The sequence below is a fragment of the Mauremys reevesii genome, linkage group 1 (genome assembly GCF_016161935.1).
Source record: "Mauremys reevesii isolate NIE-2019 linkage group 1, ASM1616193v1, whole genome shotgun sequence".
In the NCBI taxonomy this organism is placed as follows: Eukaryota; Metazoa; Chordata; order Testudines; family Geoemydidae; genus Mauremys; species Mauremys reevesii.
This window is the reverse complement of record NC_052623.1, coordinates 263,585,125-263,600,472: the sequence shown is the minus strand read 5'-3', so window position 1 is coordinate 263,600,472 and position 15,348 is coordinate 263,585,125. Positions and strand designations below refer to the sequence as shown.

Here is a 15,348-nt window from a genome sequence, read left to right as displayed (position 1 = left end):
CATAATCTACCCTCAATTAATAAAAAAAACCCCAACCAATACAAAACCCCATAAAACTACAAAATGTCATTCATAAGCCCAACACCAATACAAAATCCACTTTCTAGAGACTAAATAAAGAGGTTTATATAAGACATCCACAGTTTAGCGACACTATAAAATTTAATACACTATGAGAAGGGAACAGTTCACACATTATACTAAGAGCACATAATTCATAAAAGGTTTAATAAGTGGTTAATAGATGTTTTAATAAATGGTTAATCATTTATTAGAGATTGCTATAGAGTCCCACCGGTTGCTGGTAACCATCTATAACATACTATTTGTGCTGTAACATGTATTAATCCTTTATAGATGTATCCTTAATATACGATAGAGTGTGGGTCCAAAAGAATTAAGATCACAATTCTTAGGAAATGTAAAAAGTTGTTACACTGAAAGATGTTTCTGTATTAAGTGTAGTCATAGCTTAGATGAATGATGAAGTCATTAGTTGACTGAGTGCTGCTTTTAAGCACTTTAAAGTTAAGATCTGTTGTTAGAAAAAGTCACAGGTCTTAGAACAGGAACGTTATGCTAGCATACTGAAGTTTTGAGATAAAGAGGGTCTGTTACAAGCAAAGTAGGAACACGGGGCTCTCTGGAACATTAAAGGGCTAATGTAGAACATTATGACAAGTGTGTTTCTCTGCTTAATGTTAGTAGAAGAGTTTAGGATTCTCCATTTTTCTTCATTGTGGAGCATGGCTCTGGGGTGAAATCCTGGCCCTGCTGCAGTCATTGGTAACACTCCTATTGGAATCAATGGGAACAAGAGTCCACTCCAGTCATCCAGAGCAGAGTTCTGACAAGCCAGGTAGACTTTTGTGAGAAAAGCTTCATTTAATTTTCCAATAAAGACAGATATAATACCCTATTCAGAAACTGTCTATGTAGTTTTGTAAATGGGCCAAGGGGAAGCAAGGGAACATCCTAAGCCCCAATCATATCATAAGCTCAGCATAGCCAGACCCTGTGCCTACACAGAGAGACACATGGTAAAGTCAGGTGCACAGTGCAGGAACTCAGGTTCAAAGTTTGTTCTCAGCTCTTAAACCAGCTGCTCCAAAGAAGGGAACAGACAATCTACCACATCCAAATAATGGAACTGGTATGATACCCTCTAAATAGGCTTAGTCACAGCTGCTTCTCTTCACAGCTGTGCTGTGCAGCCCACTCATTAGGAGTGATTTCAGCACAGCTGGTGCAGATCTATAGGCTATCAGTGTCAGCTCCACACCATCCCGTCTGTGTCTGCAGCACACGTGAGTGGTTAAGATTCCCTCAACCTGTTACCTTTTAGTTGATTTGATGTACCCTTTGAACCATAGAGTTCAGGGTATTTTTTTAAATTGTATTTTTACATTGGAAGCCTCTGCCCTGGTTGGGCACCCCCTTCCTTCTTCCAGCCCAGCTGCTATATTCACATGTGCTGTGCAGCTAGATCAGCTGCTTTAAAGTGCAGTTCTGCTCACTGGCACCACTTTCTGTAAGTGGGATGGGTAAGGTGAGTCTATGGGCCACTCTTGATTTTTTTTTTTAAATTAAGAAGTGGGGTTAATGCACATTTAGGGACCATAGCTACCTAATCCTCTTTTTTCCTTCCTTTTCCCTGACAACAGCCCCTCCTCTGCTCATGTAGGTTTGTATGGCATCGTTATTATTTATTATGTGAATTACTAAAATGCCTAGAGGCCCTTTTCTTATTGCGCTAGGCAACATACAAGCCCACAGAGACAGTCCCTGCCCCAAAGAGTTTATGGTCTAAATAGACAAGACAAAGGGTGGGAAGAGGATGCATGGAGAGGTGAAGAGACTCACCCAAGGTTGCAGAGCAGTGCAATGTCAGAGCTAAGAAGAGCATACAGACCTTTTTGTGCCAGTGTAATGCCCTATTCACTATACTACACAACACTACCTCCCCTGCTTTATCAGCAGGACTCAGTATACACCAGTGAGACCGAATTTTGCTAGATTAGTTGCATCACTGAACCCAAAATATTGAATTTAAGATGTTTTGGGAGGATATAAAGCCCAGTTAAATGTATACTTCAATAAAACAAGTAATAATTTCCATTAAAATGTCATCAGCATTAATTATCCGCACTCCAAATATGTACAACTGAGCAGCTAAATAGCTAGCAACAACATCTACTCTCAGCTCTTCTGGGATGAAGCAGGCTCCTTTGATAAGAAGATAAGAGTAGGAATAGGGTCAATATGCAAAAGACCCATGACCCTCCCTAGTTCACAATAGCTGGGGAGGGATGGGCAGGGTTTAACTCATCCAACCCAACACTGAAGTGCAGTTCCACTCCAAAAAGTGTTAAAACAGTACCTTCTTACCCTGGCTGGTACACAGCGGGAGAAAAGGTTTTTAAGGTCAGACTTGACAAAGCCCTGGCTGGGATGATTTAGTTGGGGATTGGTCCTGCTTTGAGCAGGGGGTTGGACTAGATGACCTTCTGAGGTCCCTTCCAACACTGATATTCTATGATTCTAAGATGTGCCAACAATAAAAGTTTGTGACATGCTACTTTTGTTATCACAGCAGAGCCAACGCAGCTAAGAGATAATTAATAGAAGATGTGTGGCTAAGGCTCCTGCACTGCTCTGCAAATCTCTGCCATAATTTTTTCCATTTTATCCCATAAAATGCATTCCTGGTACAGATCAGAAATCAAAACACAGTTCTGTTTGAAAGGAATGTTTCACTTTAGAAAATGCCATTCTGATCACATGAATTTAAAAAAGAAGATATTGTTCTAAAAAAGTTTCTGGCTTCAAACACTGTTATTCTATTCATTTCTGTGCCATACACTCTGATTTCCCTGCCATGGCTCAGTATTTTGTGTAGCTGGTGACTTGTTGTGATGACGCATTTAGCATAACCACATGCTCACATGAACCAGAGATCACCATATTTTTGGCTGCATAGCTAGAGTAAACATGGATCTATGCCCAAACAATGTTGAGAGTATAACAAGAGATTCAGCGGGGGAAAAAATCTGTTCCACTGAGAACATAGTGCTACAGCAATTTTGTCATCACAAGAGTATACTCTATGCCAAAGGAGTGAGCTGGCTTAGAATTCAAGGAGATCATTTCCAACACCAGGAGGTATAGTACCCTATCCCTGGCTCCTTCCTAATAGAATTAGACACTTTCCCAGCTTCTTCCCAGAATGTAAGCACTGACTAGCCCTATTATGGAAAGGAAGGATGGTCTAATGGTTAGGGCACTAAGCTGGGTCTTGGGGGATCCCATTTCAATTCCCTACTCCATCACAGACTTCCTGTGTGGTCTTGGGCATGTCACTTAAGTACCTTTGACAATCTGGGCCTAGGTGCCTAAGTCCACCATTGAGGCTCCACTGGCATTTGTACAACTGCCACTCAGCAGCTGACTCAGTCCCCATGGTTCCTAAGCTTCTCCCAGTGGGCATGTGCAAAGCCATCTAAGCCCTGATGCTGCCCCACAGCTACTGAGCAGCTTGAAGCCCTAGTTCAAGCCGAGCCCCCAAAGCAGGATTCTCCAACGAGGCAGAGAAATGCCTGACTCACCAACGGGGCCTCGGGTGACCAGATAGCAAGTGTGAAAAATCAGGATGGAGGTGGGGGGTAATAGGCACCTATATAAGAAAAAGCCTCAAATATTGGGACTGTCCCTATAAAATCAGGACATCTGGTCACCCTAATGGGGTCTGATCTTGTGGGTGTCCTCAGAGAACGCCTAAGACCCAACAGATGTCACCCATGTTAGACAGGAGGGCCTGCTGCAGACTAAGGCCACGTTTACACTTACCTGTTGGGTCGACGCGGCAAGTTCGACTGCTCGGAGTTCGAACTATCGCGTCTGATCTAGACGCGATAGTTCGAACCCCGGAAGCGCTAGTTTGAACTCCGGTACTCCACCGCGGCAGGAGGAGTTGCCGGAGTCGACCTTGGAGCCGCGGAGTTCGCTTCCGCGGCGTCTGGACGGGTAAGTGAGTCGAACTAGGGTAGTTCGAATTCAGCTACGTTATTCACGTAGCTGAATTCGCGTACCCTAGTTCGACCCCCGACCTTAGTGTAGACCAGGGCTAAATGGGGGCAGCACAGCACCTGCACAAGAGACAGCCAGGGGCACAGGGCCCATGTGAGAGAGGCATTGAGTGTGAGGAGGAGATAGAGGATATGTCTACACTGTAAAACACACACGTCTCAGAACCTGCATCTACAGACTTGGGCTCATGCTACAATGCTAACAATAGCTGTGTAGAGGTTCCCATCTTGGCTGGAACTTGGGCTCTGAAACCCACCCCCTTTCCTGAGCTCCAGGTGGGAGCCAAGTGAGAGCATCTTCTTGGCTATTTTTAGTAGCACAGCGTGAGGCGTATGAGCCTGTGTCTGTAGACCCGGTCTCTGAGACTCACTGCTGCCGGCAACCACAGAGGCCAGAAGACCTCCTCCAGGAGGGAGTTCCACATGAGAGGAGCTTTGAGTGAGAGAGCCCTCTGTCCAAGACCAGGCAGTGAGTGGGGCCCAGCCAGCCGTAACTGCTAGGCAAAGGGAATAACATTATGCCTATTACTTTCTTATCTACATCATGTTTATTTACTTAGCGACAGGCATACTGTGTATGTATGATTTACAGAAAGAGGTCTGTAGCTAGTCATAACAATATGTGTCTTCACAACCAGCTGGCACCCCAGACTGCACTGCTTTGCCAGCTGAAAAGAAAATAGCACACTTCTGTAGTGCTAAGGAAGTAGCTGTTGAAAACAGGCATCTAGATTTTGGAGATGCTAGCTCTAATGAATAGCAGCTCTGGGGCAGTTGGAGTCTCAGTTCCTTCCTGGCTCATTTGCACAGCTCTGGCGGCACAAAGAAGCTGGTTTAACATATTCCCTAGGATATGGGGGATGCCCAGCTGGTATAAAGCTGGCATCATTGCTCTATATACCAACCCCTCTCAGCCCTGAGGTAGGAAGTCTGGCTGGGAAAAGGGGGCCCGACTAGACAGTTGCTGTGCTCTGGCTATTCCTAGCTCCCAGAACTGCTCCCTAGGGCTGTTGGTGACCAAGTGTTAAGTTATGGCAGCCTGAAGGTCCTAGCTAGCCCCAGAATCCATAACTGCCTTTGCCCCGCTCCTGAGCAATGCTGAGGCAGCACAGGATCAGGACCTCTGTCTTCATTGACAAAATTGAACAAGACAGCCACTGTGACAGGAGGCGGAGACTCCAGCCTTCACAGGTTGGACCTCTACTCAAGCCAAGTGGGCTCATCATTTGTTCCACCTGCCTCTCAGTCATGCAGGAATGAACCATTTTGTTGGGCTAGGTCACCTACCCTGGCTCCTTCCCCAATTCTTCCACCCTAGTTTTACATGGACAAGATATGTTCAGTTTCACTTGTTCTGCATATGCTTGGGCTTACGGGGATGAGTGTGTGTGACCAGCTGCATATCATTATCTTAGATGTATGCTTATGAATGATTCATTAAGGGCTGTATCAACTGGTTATTTAATCTGTCCTGCTAATTAGAACCACGTGACAAAGGGAGCTAGAGCTTTCTGTAATTATGCCCCTGGACAATGCAATGCGCTTCCAACTACCATTTGCAATCCTGAGTTGACGTCAACACTTGAAAGTAGGCTAAAGAAATATAGGTTAGCTGCTACTTTTAATTGCTCTTCATTACCAATATTGTTATGGAGTTTCATTGTACCATGCTCTGGGATTCTTCTGCAGAGTCCACTTTATAAGCACAGTTTGATGATGAATGTGCATATGTTACCCCTTGTATAAATAAAAGCATAAAACCAAAACTATTTCATCTAGACAAAATGCATCAAGGCTTGGCTTTCGGTACAGCTGATTGGACAGAACGAGATGGTGGGTCACATACTGCTCTCAGTTGAACTGGTGCAATGCCAGAGTAACTTCACTGGGTCAAGTTCTGCAGTTCTGACACAAGCTAAATTCCCCCTTGATTTTGCTGAGCGTTTTGCTTGAGAGAAAAAAAGAAAGGCAGAATTCAGTTCGTTGTGGGCTGGATCCAGCTCCCACAGAAGTCAAGGGAAAGAACCCCACTGACTCCAGCAAGACTTGGATCAGGCCCTATATTCTGTGCGATCAAAGGAGTTACATGGATATAAATTCACACTAACAGAGCACTGAATACCGAGGTCTTAACTCAGTTTGTTCTCAATATTTATTCTCTCCAACTCCCTTTGAAGTCAAAGGGAGTTTGCCTGTGTATTGAATGAGTAAGGACTACAGGATGCTGTCTGGTGCCTGTCGCTTCAGTAAGACAGGTACAGATCATAAGCACAAGGAAGTAGGAGCTTTTCCTGAGCAGCCTGTACTAGAGCCATATTCTCTGTGCAGTCTCTCAGAAGTTATCTACATTAGATTAGCAGGGGCGCTCCCAGTCAGTAGATCTCCACATCAAAGCTAAGATAAACACTTCTTTATGATTCTCCAGCTGCAAATATCTTCTCAGTTAATCACAGTAGGAGTCTGTTCCCCGTTTGTCAATGTTTATATTCTTTCAGAATGCTCAGAGTTGGCTCTTGACATCATTGGGCGATAGGGCATGTTTCATTGATGGGAATGACGAAGGCACAACTTGCTGGTTCTTGTTAGCCAGGGAGTGTTGTCTAAACCCAGAGTCTGAATTCCATGGGAATGCAGGACTAAATGACTTCAAATTTTGATTAGTTTCCACAGATGTTAAACTCTGTGTGTGAGGAAGGCAGGGAGACAGAAGCCCGAGGGCAAAATCTACAACGGATACATTTGCATGAGAATGGAGCCCTCCAAGGTGACCCAGACATAACTTCATAACAACATGCTCAGCGCCTGCAAACATACAGGGGTAGGAGGGACATGCAGCACATACTGTAACTGTCTGCCTCCTTCCCACCCTTTTACAGCTCCTGATAGCCAGACTCACTCATGTGACACCACACCCGTCATGGAGACATCCTGCAGAATGGTGCGGATATGCAGCGTGTAAGGAAAGTTCTGTCTATTTGGTCTTGGGGAAAAATATGAGATGGGATTTTTCTATTTTGATGATTTTGTACCCACAATGAGCTAACCCCAATTGTAAGATGCACACCGTATACGAATCCTTGGCTGGAAGTTTAAAAAATCCTCACAAAACTGCTTAACTTTGTAACTGCCAGCTGAGGTCTGGCATGGGGGTTCTATGCTGGGGTGCCACTTTCCCTCTTTGCAAGTTGATTTCCCCAAAGACTAGGGCAAGGGAGGATATTCAACAAGAAATCCAGACATCATACTACAATTGCAGGACTTTTAAATGAATTATTCCTGCTTTAACGCCATTAAAAATCAATAGCGTTATAAAAGGGGTGAATTTGGCCTGTTCTCTGCAGGGTCAGCTTTATACATCCCTCTTTGCTCTTCTTAGAGGAGCTGCAGTCATTGGCACGGAACACACTGATCTCCAGCTCAGTAAGGAGTGCACTCAGGCATCGCATGTTTTCCCCTCTACACAAAAAAGATGCGTCTATACTTGGGATTAGCCCCAGTTTTGCAACTGGCAATTGGTATAGTTGTGCCAGGGCAAACCCCAATGGTGAACAAAGAAAAAAATCACAATTTGCACCAGTTGGGCTTACTTTGGTTTCAAACAGGAGTGAGATCAACCAAGGCAAAACACAGCTTGCTTTGTCTACACTCGGGGTTTGCACAAGCACCACTTCACAAGTTGTTGGACACTGATTTCTGAATGCCATGAATAGACAAAGCCTCAGACCTGGTCTACAGTGTGGATTTCAGCTGTCGGTGTAGCTCAGTGGGGGACAGCCTGCGGCCTGTCAGGGCAAGCCACTGGTGGACCGCCAGACCGTTTGTTTACATTTGCACAGCTGCCCACAGCTCCCAGTGGCTGCGGTTCGCTGTTCCTGGCCAATGGGAGCTGCGGGAAGCGGCAGCTACCACTGGTGTAGCTGCCCCAGTACAGACATGTAGTATACAGGGAACGCTGCTATTTGCACTTGTGCAGCTTTCCCCTGCTCAAAATTGGGATAAACGGCACTGGTACACATCATGGCTTATAAAGTACGTCCACACAGCCTGCAGCAGCCAGCCTCCAAGCCTGGGTCAGGCTTGGGTTTGCTCTAAAAGAAGCTATGTAGACAGTGCTTTGAAGTTGTGAGCCAGGCTAGAATTTGGGTTCTGAAACCTTGGGAGAGGAGGCTTCAGATCCCAATCCGCAATGTCTGCACAACCATTTTTAGGATGGAAGCACAAGCCAGAGTCTGTCAATGTGGGTTAGGAAGATACAGAGAGACTTTGTGCCTACCTGTACTAGCATTTTGCACCACTCCAACTACACTAGTTAAGGCCATTGATGGGTATGACTGGGGTAAGTCCCAAGGGTAGAACAGACTTGAAGGAAAGGCAATGGAGCCTTCCAGGAACCACCTGTGTGCCTAAAGATCACTGATAATCATCATTTTCATCTTCAGAGCAAGCGTTACAGACACTAATTTAGCGAGAAGTAAGTACTGGCTCCATTGGAAAAAACAGGGAAACATACAGAGAAGCTAACTTGACTTGGCCAAGGCCACAGTGGGAATCAGTGTCATACCCAGAATTAGCCCTCAGGAGTTACTAAAGGCATGTACAGTGCCTAGCACAACGGGGCCCTGACTGGTTGAGGCTTATAGGCTCTACTGCAATATAGATATTAAACAATGAGTGTCTGGTTCCCAGTCATATGCTCAGCCCGCTAGGCCCCACCTCTCACTGAAAAGATTAACTAGATTACACCCCTGCAGGAGTTATCTGCCTCCAGACAACTACTGTCTTATGCTGAGTGTACAAAAATACATAGGTGCACTTGGGAATTTTGCTAGGAACATAAACATTGGAGTTGTTGAACATACATAACGGAAATTCTCATTTTTGTAACCCTAGGAATAAGGTATCATCTTTGCATGTTACTTCTATCCCCATTCTCAACTGACTTTGGCTAGGAGTGGTATTTATAGACACACCCAGTGGCAGTGAAGATGAGATACTGAGAGGGTGATCCTGAGTCAGTCTGCAAGTCGTTCTACTGTTTATGTTTAATTAGACAGATGGCAGTGGGACAAGTCCATGTTTGCCAGGCAGAAGAGAAATTCTATTTTCTAGATCCTACAAGAAGGGCATAAAAGATAGTTGGAGACAGAAACATTTTATATTAAAAAACTGCTACTAGTCTAGAATTTAAGTCGACTAGCCATAGCCAAGATTCAACGTATGTGGCTATGTCTTCACTGGAAAGTTAGCTTGGGTTAGCCACACTCAAGTTAACACGGCCACACTGCAGCATGATTGTAATACCAGCACAGAGTGGCTGCCTCCCTACTGCATTAGTAGCTTGAGCATCATCAACACTCGAGCTTCAGCTCACACCCCCTGAACAGCCAGCTAGTTGGAGTTTAAAGCACCTAACAAACTCGAGACTTGTCCATGGACAGGAGTCAGGTTGGGGGAGGGGGGAGCAACACTTGAGTTATACTTTGAGCTAACACAAAAGTGAAAATAAACCCTCAGCTAACCTAGTTAATACCTAACATTGGTTACACTTGATTCTTTCAGGTCCTTTATTCTTAATTCCTTCCCCTAATAAAAAGTTTAGAAAGCAACAACAGAAAAGATTTGGAGACAGTAACAAATTGGACCTGAATTCAGCCAATCAGAACTTGTCAGGATGGAGGAAAAGCAGCACAAAAATTAAAGAAATATTGTTATTGCTGCATTTATGAAGGAAGTTTTCAAAGACATCTAGGGGACTTAGGAGCTTAATTTTAATGGGACTTGTGCACCTAAGTCCCTTTGGCACTTTGGAGTTTCCCCTTGTTTTTAAAGTTTTAAATAATAGTATTGTAATTGTTTCTCTCTAGTCAAAAAGGTTAAAAGCAGGAGTTTTGAGAGTATGAACTACTGCGCCCCTCCCTCTGTATAACTTGCTGTTGCGGTCCGGGATTGTATTCATTTGTTCTCCTTGGAAAGGTTCATGTGTTATTATTAAGTAAGGGCCCAGATTCCTGCCCCACGGGACTTTTGCTATTGACTTCATTGGGAGCAGGATGAGGGCAAAAATGTAGCTAAGGGTTAGTCTACACTGGAAAGGTTTTGCTAGTACAGCTATGCCAGCAAAGCTCCCTAGGAGAGATGCAGGTTATACTAGCAAAAGAGTCAGTATAACTGCATCTATAAAGGGATTTGTTTATTTATTTATTTCTTTTTGGCCAGTGTAACTATGTTGGTTAGTGATTTAAACAAACAAAACAAAGCCATTCCTACCAACCCAGATATGCACACAAAACTTTGTAGTTTAGACATGGACTAAATGGAACAGAACTCAATTCTGATTTGGTACCTTTCAAAGAATCATTTTAACTTTATACGAGATCCCTAAGGGGAAGCAATATAGCTGAATCTCACTAATGAGCATTTCAGTGAGCTGCATACCTGCAGTCCGATCCTGCTTGCCATACTGCTATTCGACATACCAATGATTTCAGTGCAATCCCTTGTATGAGCGAGGCTAAAAAGAATTGGCCCATAAATTATGAAAAAAAGATTAAAAAACAAACAAGGGCCTTAAGAAAGCATTAGGACAAGGAGAAAAAGTAGTGGTACTCTAGGAGAACTCTGCCCAGTGATCAGCTGTGAAATAGTTAAGCGTACACCAAAGTTGTTATTAGATATCAGAGTTAACATCCCCTTTTAGAGAACAGGGACATTCACAGTTCTCTTAAACTTATTGTTCCAGCTTGTCAGCAGATTCATAGAAACACTCCTTCTTAGGTTCCAAATCTCCATCTTTATAGCAATATGGCAGGGTTGGCTGCTGCAGTGCCCCTTTGAGGACCACAACTCACTCTGCCTCAGTTTTCCCTGGGTCTTCAGCGGTCAGCAGCCATGTCCATCATGGTCCTGTGCTGTGGTGACTTAAGTTCCACCCATTCCAGGGTATCAGAAGCCAAAAGAAGTATAACTAACTCCAAACTCTACTCCTGGCAACTCTCCCAGGGATCTTCAATAGCCTTGTATCAGCGCTTCCTGAACCTGGTGGCTCCTAGCCAGGAGTGGTAAAGTTTGAGATCTTGGTCAATTTCTGGTCCCACTCCTCGGCTGGAGCCAGCTGTTCAGCTTCAACAGGAGAGATTGAGGGAGACATCCCCGCCCCCAAACAAACTACCCCCATAGCTCAGTGGTTACAACACTCAGAGGTGGGAGACTCCCTGTTCAAATCTTCTCCCCCTCCATCAGGTAGAAAGGGGGGGGGGGAATTAAACCTGGTTTCCTATCCCTCAGGTGAGTGTTTTACTCACAGGGATAAAAGTTAGATGGGGGGCAATGGCTCTTCTCCAATCATTTTGTGTGGAGAGATATAAACACCTAACTCTTCCTGCAAGAAACACCTTAGGCACCTGACTCCAGGTTCCCATTCATGGATCATTAGCAGAGAGATAGGTGCCTCCCTGTAACCTGGACTTAGCACACCCTGTTGTCAGCTTCTCCTCTTGGCTAGCTTGGGTGGCTTCCCGCCTAGTGCTCCGGCTTTTGTGGATCACATTCTGAGGCACTTCTCTCTCCCCGCATTCATTGTATAGGGAGCCTGGGTGCGTAACATAGGCTTTGAAGATCGCAGTGGTGCTCATGATTATCAGGCTCCTAGATGTTAGGCACCATGATGCTCAGCATTGCAACATCTAGATCTCTTCATCAATCCTACCCTCGGTCAAGAAGGCAAATCAGTGAAGTTTTGCTCTACCTTCTGCCCTTCCGCCATGTGCGCTCTAAATATGCTTCTCTTGATCGTTTGAGATCCTTCAAATTCTCCATTGTCTGTTTACTTTCTAGTGAGCACAGAACATGAAGTTTTAATCAGGTCAGCAGCACATTCCTTCCCCCCCCTTTCATAACTCCAGGTATTAAGATTTTAAAGGCATATTGACTTGTCTTTGCAAGGCAGTGAGTTGACCAGCTCATTCCTTGCATACGAAAGACTAGAGAGCCTGTAGGCAAAGGAGATGGGAAAGACCAACTTCCATGAACAACCAGTTCCCTGCTAAAGCAGAAAATCAAATCATGTGACATAAGCCCATCTGAGTAAAAAAAATATATATATATCCCTGCTCAAGGCTCTAGAGCAAGACAAGCTCTCCACGGTTCCTGCCAGTATGCCATGGGAGGCAATGCCTTCCAACCCCAAACATGGCCATTAGTTCAACTGTATGCATGGCTGTAAGAATCTTTATGGTTAGTTTATCTCACATATCTGGAGACACCGTTGGTATCCAAGTAAATGCTCATATTTCCCCCCTTTTGTTCTGCCAGGACTTCCTAGGACAGGCAATTCCAAATCTTGATTACCTTTAAGGGGGGTGGAGGGGAAGCCCCCTCTCCCTCCCTCCCTCCCTTTGCATTTTATCTAAATTTCATTAATTTTTAATTTCCAGGAATGGCCCTTTGTTTTTCTGTTGCTGCTTATTCTCCTAGATTTCTACCCAGGCCTTTATGATCCCCTGAAGGTACTTCAAACGTTGCAGGAAGATCTAAGCTCTGTTAGGGGTTAACACAATTTAGCTGTGAAAACATGTTTTTTTGTAAATGGCAACATAGCCGTGAAAAAGTCAAGGAAGATGAAGTAATTTCACTGTACAGAATCTTTTGTTGTGTTGGATAGAGACGGGTCAGAGCTTCCTTTTAATGTCCTTCCTCTTGGGGCAATGGCTGCCCGCTGTGAGAGGGAGCAGAATGGGAAGCTATTTCCAGATGTGCTGAGCCCCCTCTGTTCCGACAGTCTGCAGTAAGAGGCGATGGTGTTCAGCACATTGCATGATCAGTTCCTGAATGCTTTTCAAAATACCAGTTTCAGGCAAAGAATATATTCCAAAACAGGAACTCATTTATTTGTGTTCTGATTTCTCATGTGCCCGTCATACAGCATGTATAATGGCCACATAACCAAACTGCTCCCCACCCTCAACTCAATCATCCAACCACCACCACCACCAAATAATCCTCTTCTGGTTAAAAATCTGCCCATTGTTCATACGTTTACAATACATCCCCTTGCCCGCTAAGCAGTCAGACTGAACAGACATGTCTTGAGCAGGGATCCTAGTTTTCTATGATAAAAAAACAAAATTCTCTGCTAAAAAAAAAAATCTGTATTTTTCCATGAGTAAAATGAAATGCTGAACTTTAGTTTCCTTAGCCACACACTATATAGCTATCAGTTGAACACAATGTTTTATTGATATATTTACAATTTGTAAGCAAGTTCAAAGCCTAGCAGTGCCTGCAATTCTTATAATAAAATTTATAGAATTGCAATGTGTATTTCTGACATATACCAAATACTTCTATGTCTGTACTCTATATTTTCAGAAAATTTTTTTTTTTAAATGCACAAAAAATAAAGCTCCTGCTGTCAGCTCTGGGCAGCTGGGATTGGGCTGATGGCCCTGGGCAGCGGGACTTGGGCTGTCAGTTAAAATCTTATTAAAATATATAGAATTTGTTTGGCCTACACAAAGCTGTGCTTAGGTTTATGCAGCCCTCCTGTGTAATAAGGCTGGGTACCACTGGAATAAGTGACACTGGTACTTTCAGTAAAAATTTAGTTAATCTAGGTTTTCATTTTTTCCCCCGAAATGTAAAAAAGACGAAAGAGATTCTCTCTAAAAATGAAAATTCTGCGTTTTCCTGCAGCAACTAGATTTCTAGGATCCCTAGTCTTGAGCCATGTCATAAATACAGGTCACTAAAGTGGGCATTATGTGGACTATGACCCCAGAGTCAAGTGTCTTCTGCTGAGAGTGACCAACTGCCTGCTACCAGGAGTTCAACTTTGGGGACAGTCAGGAATAGCATTCCCGCCAACAACAGCTATCACTGTGGGATACAGGGTAGAAAACCGGTCTCAGAGACATCACCACTTAGCCATGGTTTTGTTAAATGACACCACAGAGATGACCCAAAGAGAAAGCACCTGAAGAGAAATAACACAGGAGATCTACATTCCCCTGGAAATTTCCACTACATGCATCCGACGAAGTGGGTATTCACCCACGAAAGCTCATGCTCCAAAACTTCTGTTAGTCTATAAGGTGCCACAGGACTCTTTTGCTGCTTTTGAAGAGAAATGAAGCAGCATTGTTTTAGGGTACATATTAAACTGCAACAAAACCAGAAGATGTTTTATAGTGTATATATATTGCCAGAAAAAAAATACATTAAGATGGAGTTACTGTGGAGAATATATAAATAATTTACAGCAAAATACATTGCAGAGATATTGCAATTATCCCAAAACCAAGCATTATAAACCCAGGAAATTCAGAGTGAAAGTTATACTGAAAAGAAATTCAAACACGTTCAGGTATGGCAAGACATACGTAGGGCACCTAAACAACCTTACCTCTGCCCCGTAGTGACCCCACACAGTACCCATAGAATTTTGATTAAGGTATTTTATGGTAGTGGTCCAAGATAAGATTAAACTAGTATTTAAAGACAGTAGATTCCCTCCCCCACCTCCCAATCCAAACTCTATGGGACCCATGAATCCCCTACTCCCTTTCCACCAAACCCTCCAGGCTAACTTCCTAGACATACTCAAAGCATCTACTTTTTCTGGTGCAATCCCTTTTTTCTTAAGTCCCCTATATTTGCCCCCTGAACCAGGACAAACAGAACACTTGTATGTTTTCTTTACAATCCTTACTTATTGTTTTTCTGGCCTCCCATTGCCATTAGAAAAAATCCCACGTTCCCAGCATCAGAAAAATTCCAGGATCCATGGAGCTCCCAGCACCATGTTCTCAGCTCTCACCCATGGGACAAACCTACTTAGCACCCTTGATTTAGGGATATCCCTGACCTGTATACACACATGCACAGAAGTTACCTGTTCCCAGGCATTTCTCTGGGCTCCTCTAATTTTCTTCCCTTGATGCCTGTTACATTTATTGATATTTTATTTTTATTTTCCCTCTTTCCCATGTGTCTCTCTGACCATGAGACTGCGCACTCAGGATACTTTTACACTGCAATGTAAGCCCAGGTCTGAGGGGAAAAAAAGTCTGCAGGCTCAGTGTTTCTAAGCCCATGCTTGAGTGTCAATGATGAATGTTGACCTAGGGTTTAGAATTCCTGGGTCTCACACCCAAGCTCACATTATCCACACTGGATACATAGACCCAGATCAACTCAGCCTATCCCAGGCTTCCTAGCACCCTCCCTAGCTGCAGCTGCTCTAGGGCTTTGTTCACGATGCACTGTG

The 15,348-nt window shown here is 44.0% G+C and overlaps 1 long non-coding RNA gene across 1 annotated transcript in view; it reads left to right on the top strand.

Moving 5' to 3' along the window:
- The first annotated feature begins 1,431 nt into the window (after positions 1-1,431).
- Positions 1,432-15,348, top strand: part of LOC120389323 — a 29,819-nt gene continuing 15,902 nt past the window's right edge. Inside the window, exon 1 of the long non-coding RNA XR_005590868.1 lies at positions 1,432-1,549. This is a non-coding gene — a long non-coding RNA (uncharacterized LOC120389323). The remainder of the gene's footprint in view (positions 1,550-15,348) is intronic.